We start from the raw sequence: 12709 nt of genomic DNA, 5'->3' as shown, positions 1-12709 counted from the left end.
CGACAAAACGTCGGCGCATTGTTCGTCGAGATCTGTCGGAGCAGCTTATATTATTATCTCGTGGGTTTTCGTTCGCGGTTACACTTTTTTGCGCAACCCAGTTAGGATTTTTTTTCACGACCCTGCTGTACAATCAATGAAATTCGATTTAAACACATAATATACAATTCAGTGGACTGTCGCAACTACATAGTCACCGGCAAACTGCAATTTTATGTATCCGATCATCGACGACTATTAGTTTAGGTATATTATTTCCATTATTACATGCAGTGTATAATAATATTCTTCTTTTATTATTTCTCCTTGGAAAATTTGTTTGTCTTACTTCGCTAATAAATACTTTAGGTACCCATAACTATTTTGCATATTATAAAGCGTAAAAGTGTGCTTAAGATTACGCACTCGATCAACTGATATATTGGTATCATTCATTTGTAATACGATCGACCAATATTACTCTAAATGTCAACAAGTTGGCGACCCCTGAACTAAATACCTATTATACACATTTGGCCTGTGTACTTGTTGATCGAACGCCACCAAAACTGCATGTTGTGTATACAAATCAAATGATATTTTATCATTAATTTTATATTTTATAGTGTAAACAATATTATACCTACATAGTACATGCACGATAAAATATATGGGTCGGATACGAAATCGAACAATTAAAAGACGTAAGTACCTACAATTAATAAAAACAGTGCCTATATATATATATGCATACATAATAATATTTTGACAGTACCGTTTTTATAACGCTGAGCAAATACATAATATAATTACATTAGTTAGTTGTGCTTAGGTTTCGAATTAAAACGGTTCGTTGATTTATGCAACGCGTGCATTATTATAGCAGTATTATATTATATTATAACGCCACACAGACACGTTCGCGAGCCTTGAACTTGATTTCGGACTCGCAATTGTTAAACGCTAGCGTATTAGTCACGGTCAATACGGCTGTTATATGTATATAATATGTATTATTATTTTATTTTCGTCGCCAGTCCATAATATGGTATCAAGGTACAGTGCGTTATTTTTCCCAAATTTTTTACGATGTCGGGGTCTTGCGGTCAAAGGGAATAAAAATAAATTTGACATATCACGCATGTTATATATACATATTGGCATTCGAACGCAACTTAATAACAATTTTTCGAGGTTTGAGTTATCGACACTCAACTTTTAGACGTTATCACCGAGGAATGAGGATACGAAATGACGATAAATATTATCCTCGTCAGTATGTATATTATACGATATCAAGGTACAGTGCGTTATTTCTTCCAATATTGCCTAAGGTATATTCGATTTTGCGGTGTTGTCGCGGAGAACATTATACTTCAGTCGAGTATCGATGACTATAATCTCAATAGAGGAATAAAAATAAATTTGACTTGTGTATTTTTCGAGTAATATGCTTCTCAGTTCTCAAACACAACTTAGAAACACTTCAGAGAATTTGATTTTTCAAGGTTTTCGAATTATTGTGGTTCGAGTTATCGAGACTCGCGAGTCACGCGACTGTATATTACGTTATCACCGGGGTACGCACAATTATGATAATAAATAATAATATAATCGTTTGTTACGATCGTGAACTATTAATTATATAAATAATTAACACTGATCTGACGGGTCGGTAACCAGCTGAGAGGGTTTTCGGCGACGTTTTTATCGGGGCGAAAGCGATCGTTTTCGTAAACGTTCTGTTACAAATATTATTATTATCATATTATATATATAATATTATGGTCGATAAACCTGCGGCGGCGGCGTAAGTAGTTTGCCGATGATTTATCGCGAACGGAATCTCCAGGCTATATAATAATAATAATCAGACAGATGTATATAACACATATAGTAACATCGGATGGCGTTTCGTCAGAAAATGTGAAAGCACAACTCTGCAGACGTACATATATATAATATTATAATAACACAATGTTATGTATATTATACGTTTTCGGCTGAGAATTGAAAAATCACGTGGCCGACACAATGCGTGCTCGCGGAAGGACCGCAAACGGTATAATATAGGTACTGCGTGAGTATAGCTATAACCTATCACATTTTCTCTTTCGGCCGGTCGCCGACGCATCTTTTTTTGGAAGGATTTTCACCGACGCTCCCGGATAAGCTTCCGGACGGGCTTTCTGCATGGACACGGCCGCCACATGGCACACAATATTATAACGAGTACCGCGAATCGGCAACCTGTTCGGGGCCTAAAATTATTCATTTTAAAAACATTTATCAATTAAACACTGCATCTATCCTATTTATATCTTTTAGACCGCACTGAATATAATACAGTTATTAGACATCGCGTGTACGTCTAATCAGTAGGTACACGCTTTACAGGTATATTATTATGCATTAGAGTAATTGTTGTTAGTATAGGAACACTTCAAGTCTTCAATACCATAGAATATTGTAGCGTGTGTGTGCCTCACGGGTTACGTTGTAAACTCTGATTACCTACCGTAGCGATAACCACGCCAATATAACAGAATAGAGCGGTTCGGAGATACAGATGGAGAACAAATTGTCTGTGATTGCAGAAAGAAAGAAAGATACAGAGAGATGTAAAGAGAGACGGACAGACGGACAGAGATGGGAAGGTGATACGACCGAGACTGGTAGTTTTGGAGTTGCTTGTGACCGTGGCAGTAAACAATTTCGCAATGATATAATATAAAATAGAAGAAAAATCCGTATCTATACATGTCGTTGTTGACCGCTAGTTAGGTATGACGAGAATAATGACAATAAAATAATAAACACGCACGCTATAATAATATGACGATGTAATGTTATAGTGACGAGATAAGTCGGTGGCGCCGGCTGTGAAACAAAATACCTCTTATGTCCGTCCACTTTTTTACGTCAGCGCAGCTAGAATTTTGAAGTTGAGAACATGTAAGACAGATATTATAATGTGACGAAAAAAAAAAATGATTTAAGAAAATAATGTATTTTATTTATCTAGATAATATTAAAGTATAAAAATGAATTATGACGATAAATACTTAATAGTAACAATAGCAATAATTGTAGTTATATCATAGATTCTTATATATATTAATATTATTGTTTCTTACTTCCACTTTTTACGTGTTCTAATAGTACGTGGCTCATATAGAGGTACCTAATATTATACTAATTTAATAATGATATAAAGGTCGGCGTCGCACCCTTACACGAGGTCGGTGCCCCAGTGACCTTGACCCAGTAAAGCTCTTCCTCGTCCTCGGCTATTGCCACCTACTCGAATTCCTACGGAGGCCAATCATGCACGCACACACACACACACACACACACACACACAGACAAACAAACACAGACGCAGACACATTGCAGAGGCGAGTCAGGTCCGATCACACGCGCTCTCCGTGTTTGCATATACGGATTAATACGAAAATAAACGTCTCGCATTGTACGGACGCCACACTTACACATTGGCTGATATAGGTAGTGCGTTGGGTGTCCGGTGTCTGCGACACGTACCGTTATTTTATTAAAATTTTTTAGTTTTGATTTTATTCGAAAACCCATGGAATTCGGCCTGTTGTAATAATGGTACGACGGTCGACGACGCATCAAACGAGTGAAAATATTTTGAGTCTGTAAAAAAAAATATTTTACGGTATGTGCGCGGGGGCCACCCGATTGAGTGTAGAACGATAATAGGTGGGAATATAATGTTATTCGGTCGTGCTTTTGGAGGTATAGTGCAATATATTATAATATACAAACCACTTTTTTTTATTAGATTTATACTGAGAATGGAAATATTAATTGTCCGGAAGACTTGAAAAAAACAGAGTTACACGATTTAAATGAATGAAAACGACTTTTTCCAACCGTTTCTTGTTTTTGTGTCATTCACACTTATGTGTTACAGGGTGGGGCAGTGAAATGACCGATTTAAAAAAAAAAACGGTCATCTCGATTATTATTTATGGTTCACATATTTTTTGATATCAATGGTCTATTAAATATGATTAAATTTAAAATTACGATTCGTAGATTGAATATCATATTATCTGCAATGTAAAATAACAAATTAAATAATATTCATTATGTTCAATACTATACATAGAAAATAAGTGTTTCTTTTCGTTTTTATTTTTTAGTAGCTAAGAATATATTTTTTAATGAATTCAGTTCTGTTGAAACTATAAAATATTTATGGTTAAAATGTATTGAATTTTTTATTTTTAGATAACCTAAATCCAATAGAACAGCACTAATTTCATTGGACAACTTTACTGTCAAACTAATATTAAGTGCTCCTCAAAAAAACGGTGTTACTTGCTACAACAACAGGTTTTAAATGTTTTCAAGCTGTATATTATTAAAATTGGAAAACATTATTAATGATTACTATATATAGTATAATATTCTTGTGATAAATCGAAATTATGCATGCGTGTGAAATAGAAAAGAACACGGACATTATACATACACTCACCTCAGGATAAGCTTAAATAAAAAAGAATTTTCTTAAAAACTTCAATAATAATAAATTTGTTCGATTTACTATCTTCCTAATAAGTAGTATTTTACTAGTTTTAACTATACATACATACATTGCGAAAGGCAGTAAGTCTTGTTCGATTTTCGTTCAATAACTATAAGAGATTCTCAAGAAAATATATATAATATTTAGTTAGGGAACTCTTTATATTTAAGACGTGATAACGTCATGTAACGCGTGTATGCGCAAAAAAAAATATATATAATCATATTAATTCATCAAATGTGTTCATCATTTTAGCCAATGAAATATCAAATTGTAAATTTCGATCGAGTTACATTACAGTAATATTATTACAACAAGTAATTATATTTTAATGATCGTTCTACAACGTGTAGACAAACACAAACAAAAGTTTCAATTATAAAACAAATTAGATATTTTTCACTTTCATTTCGGCTTAATGGGTACGAAAACAATTTCACTTCCAAATACGCTGTTTAGTAAACTTGTATTTTATTGTCTGTTGCGTAGTTATGTTTAATTCGATTGTGTATTCCAATGGGCAGTGGGTACAGCAGGCACCTACACAAATGCAGCAGACAAAATATAATCAATAATGCATGTGATACAGCGCTGAACGTATAATGTATCATCATATTATTGTCTGTGTCGTGATTATTATTTTCAATTTAACGCTCACTGCTTCCCATGCTCACTTTTAATAGAAACGATGTTGATTTCTGTTATACATTTCTGTATATTTATGTTATTTCTATGGATCGTGTTGACTAATTTACTAATATTATATTTTATCCCAAGTTCTAAATATCAACGTAAGCTATCACGTCTTACAAGTTGTATAATACGGGGAGTCGGCGTTGAACTTTCTGACATTTTTTTTCATAGTTAATATTAGATATATTAAAGTGCTATCGAAATATTGAACTAAACCATCCAAACTAATTTTATCAATTACACTTAAAATCAAAATATTATATTTCACCATTATCAAGTTCATAAACTGTACCTAATATAGGTACTTTTATAAAACTTTCTCGATATAAATTTTAAAAAAGTTTGCCATATAATCGTAAACTTTAAATGCCAACTGCAATTGTTCCTGAAGTACGTGAATTATATTATATACCTATATCTGTAATATACGAACTTAGTTTTGCAAATTAAAACACTCGTATGCTGCGCTAGTTGATTCCTTCAGATATAGTATGGTTATAATTTATAAACCAATTATCGTACTCATTCTGTTGTGATACCTACCTAACTAATGAACATAGTACCGTGTCACGCACAACGAAAGGAAATAAAATCTTCCAATAACGTTTTTTCCACGGATATTTGAATATTAGTCGACTACAAAAGCATTCGACAATAGCGTGCCGGTTCACTTAATGGAAACGAATTAAAATGCTTAAAATACACATAACATCATCGAATCGCTATTTGCGGCCGCGGACAGGTAGGTACACTGAATTTCACTTTCAAATCGGGATGATAACACGTCTGTGGGTAGACTGATGCAGACACACCTTAATAATAATAATATGTGGATGTAGATTTTCACATTTTCCATCGTCGAGACGAGACATTCCAGTATCGAGCGGCTAGACCATAAAAAAAAATTGATACGTCGTACTTGCCACCGCAGCAGTACAACTATAGGTAGGTACTATAATAGCTCTATAGTGTAATGCCAAGAATTTGTTACGAACATGTGTCATGGAGTCGTGTATATTATGATTTAGTGTCGTATAGAATAACACGCGCCGCTATCGTCTCCGCTATTTTCAGGTTATTTCCGAGACGTATAATAACAATAATTTTACAATCCCGTTGCAAATCTTCGCTTTAGCAGCCCTCCAGTTTAGTGAATATATATTATAATATTATGTTTTTATATCATTCGTTTATATAAAATAATAATTATTGTAGAAATAATGTCGTGAAGCGTATGTGGCGTAAAGTCGTCGTTCAACCGAATCAATACGTCGCAAAGAAAGTTGTAATTCTGGTATATTCATCTCTTATAATAATAATAATAATAATATGAAAGAAACAGCTCAATCGAGTTATTCACTGCACCGAGATAACAACATAGTTTATATGGAATGTTATTTTAGTGAAAGAAAGGATTGGTTAATCGCGCGCTGGCATTGCAGTTAGAATGACACATATATTATAGCTTACTAATAATATAATAGGTATATAATATTATACATTTGTAATTATTTCAATTATTCTGCTTCCCACGGAAATATTATCCACTGCAGCAAGGAAAAGCGTGTAAATATTTGCGTTTGTCTCGGTGTACAAAACACAACAATTTGAAAATTATCATATAGTTTATGTCCACGTTTCGTGTACCCTTGTAATAATTATAATATATTGTAGTCTTGCCCAAAGACGCATACCCGTATAAAAACATAATTTTTTTATCTACGAACCGTTGAATGACCATTTTCTGTGAGTGTCATATATTATAATGTCCGTCATTCCGCAGGATCGCTATAGTCTGCAGTCGAGCAGGTACCGCAGGAGCCAATGGCCCTAGATCAATATTCGATTTGTTTGACAAATTATAAATTAATATTATGTTCAGCGTGAGTTTTCATATTGTTTAAATTGTCGGTTGACGTTTGCGCATCACTAGTGGTAATTTAAAATTTTTTTGTAAGACAGTTGCGCGCCGTTCGATTTGTAGGTTATACATAATTTTGGCATCGACCGTTTAAAAGGTCGTACATCATTTGCGCACCAATAATATTTTACAAAAGAACTGAAAAAGGTGTGTACCTTTTTAAAGGCCGTTTCTAATATTATCTTGTGATTATTTTAGGTAATACGATTTTAGGTATGTATAAGTATCGAAATAGCGAACAAAATACATAGGTATGATACCTAAGGTATCTATAGCAAACTAGCAAAGCGATATTATAATAACATGTTCTGAATTTCTATTTTGATTCCACTCGCGCAAGGTCGATTGGTACACCGACATATTATAATGATACAGTCGTCGCCGGGTGTGCACACTATAAAGTGTTGGTCGTCTTAAGGCGGAAGATACGCATTTCGTTCGTGTAATCGGTTAATGGTCACTCGGATACCAATCTACCGTGGTTGGCATCATCTCAAGTCCCGGCCGTTTTCGCATTATACGAGATATACCTATATATTAGACTATAACTCAGTGCGAAATAAAATGAATTCGGTAAATTTAGTAGGTAGCGCGCAATGCGCATGTGCATACCTACCTATCATATCATAACAAGAATGTATATTTAAAAAAATAAATAATATATGTACAGTTACGGCGTGTGTAGGTATAAGTTTTCTGTTAATATTTCATCTAACCTCATTCCGTGTAAAATATCAACTCCCATAAACGAAGCTGACCCCACAATGCTATAATATAATAAAATATTATTATTATCTTCTTACATTTTTTTGCGTACATTTTAGAGAAAACGTCGCCGAGCTTGCTTATCTCGTGTCGTTCATGCGCATAACCGTAAAATATAGTGTGTAAGAACCTACCAATGATATTATGCGAGTGCGTGTATGATGTGGTGTGTGTGCACTTATCTCTGTTTCGTATTTAATGACATAATAGTAATGAAAGAAATTGAATATAATATTATGTTCAAACATCGAACAACGCGTCGTAAGGCTTTTATATAGTCCATGTGCCGTTGATACTGTAATAGAGTCGTGGAATACGCGGTTCATACCTATATATCTTACGAATAATATTAATATGGGCGAGGATTTCATTTTTTTTTTTAGAAAATTGGGTTGGATTCACCTTTAATAACGGTCTGCACTGGGTTAGGTTCATCTGAGTATTTTAAGCACTAGAAGTACCTACGGAGTACTGGAAGCCCCGGGCGTACAGTGATTTTGTAATTAATATACCCGCGACTGCTCGTTCATCATTGTTACCTTATTTGAATGGTTTTAGATGGCGGTTAGTGCACTGCAGTCAGTTCGTACAATAAAATAACGTAATTAATTTGTGTAGTTGAAATACTGTTTTCGAGAAAAAAAAATCCCAATTATGCATATTATTAATTCATTCAAATTCATCATTTTTTTAAATAACATTTATTAAAAAATACAAAGTGTAATACGGGCAGTGGATCATCACGCCTACCAAATAGTAATAATTTTGTATTTATTAAATTATTTTTTTTAATCGGTAGCGTGTGAAAGAAAACCTGTCAGTGATTCTAAATGGTTGGGGCTTCCAATGAACTATATAAACGAATTTCCGATTCGTTTAGTAAAAATAACGAAATAGAGAGACCGAACCATTCACTCAGAGTCAATATTTTTCAAAGCTATATATTATACGATTTGCGTAAAATTATCATGATCTGAAGTAAATAACATTGTTTTACCGACGAGCAGTCCTAAACAACTTTTTTCTTGGAAGAATAAAAGTAGAAAAGTTATATTTAACTTTTTAAAATTGTAAGTAATACAAAAAGTTATACCTAATTAAGTTTTAACTATTCAAAAGATATTTGAAGACAATAATTGCTCTGAACGTGTTCAAAAACAATTTTATAAAAAAATAACTATTACTTCTTACTTGGCTGGGTAAATCTCTTATTCGGGTATAAATTCTCGCAAAGAGTATTTAATTTTTCTAAAATACTTATCATTCTTTTTTAGGTTATTTACATTACAGATTACAAACCCGCTACCACTTCATAAAAGATGACCTAATCTCCACTATGCCTGTAAATCTACCACTTGAGTCCAAATTTAATCTGCATAATTTAATCTATCGTATATTATTATAAATTGTGTAAAATCTACATATTATTATCTCGACGATTTGCGGTCAAAACAAGCTAAAGGCGTATTATATAGGTACAATTAATAATGTATTTATATTAATACAATATGAATATAATATTATTATAAACTACGGGTAACATATTATATATATAAAGTATAATCGGTTTTTAATCATTTTTTATTATTATTAATAAAAACGGAGGCCGCCCGCAATGACGTCTTCTATAGTTTTTCCGGTTTTCCGGTTACCAGTTTTCTTCCGGTTCGTCGCGTAGGTACTCGCCGCAGTATACCTACGCAAATACACCATTAATAATATTTTTAAAAAAAACATGTCGCACGAGCGTATATTATACAGACATAATAATGTATGGACAATAACGATAATCGTAATAATATATGTATATACAGTGATAATATTATAATAGTAATAATAATATTATCGAAACCGGGTCGGGTCTGCGGCGTGGACGAAAAGATCGGCGGCCTTGGGAGAGTGCCGCGAAATTCCGCGCGCGGACGGGTCGACACATGCAAATGAGCTTATAGGTCGTACGTCGGACGGGTCATAATTATTATCGCGCTGTATATACGACGACTGTTTTTTTTTTTTTTTAAATCCGATCGCACGGTGCGTGCGCCCCCGGGCCCCGGTTCCCAGCCGAACGGCGCCCCGAGCTGAGGTCTGGCCGAGAAACTAGAGCAAACAAATAAATCGACTGTACCTATACAATGTGATATTATAAATATTATAATTCCATACCTGCGCGAGGCGCGGAAGCGTACACACGTGTGCGTTCGTGGATCTCCTATAATATGTATATAACGGGAACAGAGCGCGCCCGATATTAATAATATTGTAATAGTAATAATAATAACGAGCAATCGCATATATATATAGTAATACTGTGACAAAGTATAGTAATTATTATGAGGTCCTCGTGTACTACACCCGTGGTACAATATTATTAGGTATGTGCGGCGAGTCCGCCGATGACTGTTTAAGATATTATATCTTGTAGGATTCCGCTGTAGGTCGGAAAAAAAAATACTATATTATATTGCAGTCGAACAAATTATAGTAGATTTAACTATTTAATAGGTAAAATAACTAAAATGATTTACTCATTATGACCATGTAAGTATAGTTATTTTTTATGGTAATGTTTACTATATTTTATAGTCTAATGCAGTTTTTAATGTACTACAACGGTAAGCAACAAGAAGTTCATCGATGGTCTGTCGATACAATGGTTATATTATATGGTTGGATTATAGACAATCGTTAGAGTACTATATTATAGATTCGACGTTGGCGTGTAACGAAGTGATGCGAGGAAGGTCTACAAGTGGGTATAATTCGAAGACTACAGCTGCTGACAGTGCGGGTAATGTCACGATTAGTTTCTCATTACCCCCATTGAATATTTTTGACGACTGCAGCCAGTGCGTGTAATTTCGATATAATAATAATATTATATCATGCTGGTACCTATAGACTTACTATACCGCGGTTATCTGTATCGATCCCTCATCAGAGTCAAAGATTGATAGATCTGTGAAAGCCAATAATATGCTATGGGTCACTGCAGCATATGTGTGCGTGGAAGCAAGGATTCCGAATCAATCGTTGAAAAAAGATGAGACACGTTTAAGATTTCAGAGCACTTTCACCAGCCGCTTATTTTGTATAGGAGCCGTTATCGTTGAAAACACGAATGTCGCCGGACTCGTTGGACTCAATTCGAGACCAGAGCATTTGAGTCCATTTACAAAATAAGTTAATAAGGAACAAGGTATAAGAACAAAAATGTATGTATAATAAATATACTTAATATTATGCACCTACTTGATAGCAATAATATTTATGAGCGAAATGGAAAAATTATTAGGCTATGGTGTATTTTTAAGACATGAGTTATAAATAATCATTATTGTGTATTTATTTACTATGTATTTCATTATATTATATCCACTAAATTAAACATGATATACAACAAATTTAAATATTTTAAAAAATGTAACTTACAATAATTATTATGAGTTACTTATCCGTATTTTAATTGACCCCATTAACCGGTGTACCTAGTGAGTAAAATAAACAAACTTTGTCTGTAATATAAGCGCAAATTCACTATTATTCACTGGTTTAGTCCAAAATGTGAGTCAATTAACCACGAATACTGCAATATAAGCGGTGACTACTGTGTAACAATTGGGGCAAAAATTAATAAAACCATTAAACTGTCCAAAAACCGTAAAATCCAAACACTATACTTAATAATGATTTAATATAGGTACTATTACATACTAGGCACATAATAGAATGGGTATGTGTTTAATGCATAAGTCACGCTGGATAAATTCGTTGCCGGCTTTAGATTCCTTTTGGGAGACGCTTAATCATATACACCGTTCGCTGCAGTTTTAATATTTGTTTTTACGCGTTTCAGATGGTGTCCCAACGACGTTACTATGTATTATAGCCACCGCAAGACTAGCGAAAAACCAACATCACTATCGCTTAAAAAAATAAGTATCGTATCGGTACCTATACTGCCTATAATAATCGTTTGGACACCACAGTCGATCGGTCACAAGTCATATTATGATGTCCGGTCCCAGACATATTAAGGCGTATAACGCACACGGCCGTGTCCGACTGTACACCAAATGTGGTCTTAGCGTATACCTAATATACCAGCTATACTATACATATGACTATAATATGTGTACGAAGACGTACAGTAATTATTATTATTAGTATTGTTATTATAGATGTTGACTCGGACTCGGTTCGCCGATGGCGTCGGAATACGCGGAACACCACGCCATGCCACTACGCGGTCGTCGAACGTGACCGGCGCTAATTTCCATTCCGTGCGACCGAGCTGGCGCGTGCTGCTTAAAAACCGACAAACTGCATATTATTATTATTGCAGGTCCACACGTCCTGCGGATGAAAAGGCATTTTGGAGATTTCACTCACTTACGGCCCGGGACGTAGGGAAGGGCGCAGGGTCAACATTTCGAACCAGTGTCTGCAGACTACGCTACGGTAACAATATTTTGACGTACTTGTGCGGCAATCCATTATCGGCAATCGTGTGCAGAGCAGAACTCGTTTTTGGAGACGGAGGTAACGAAGCCTTCATTAAACGACTGCATTTATGGCTTTGGTCAAATCCACGTTTACATCGACAACATTGCAACGACATATTTTGCAAAACTCTCAAATCGGCGTTAGTTTTTGAAATGTAATACAAAACACGTTGACATATTTTTATTACAACAATCATTTCAATAAATTAATAGACGTGGATACAAGTAGTATCCGGCGAGGGAGGGGGGTTATTGAGATGTAACTGTACTCCCAAGTCCGGACAT

Source organism: Acyrthosiphon pisum, chromosome A2 (genome assembly GCF_005508785.2).
Source record: "Acyrthosiphon pisum isolate AL4f chromosome A2, pea_aphid_22Mar2018_4r6ur, whole genome shotgun sequence".
Classification (NCBI taxonomy): domain Eukaryota; kingdom Metazoa; phylum Arthropoda; class Insecta; order Hemiptera; family Aphididae; genus Acyrthosiphon; species Acyrthosiphon pisum.
The sequence above is the reverse complement of the archived record's forward strand: the minus strand, read 5'-3'. Positions refer to the sequence as shown.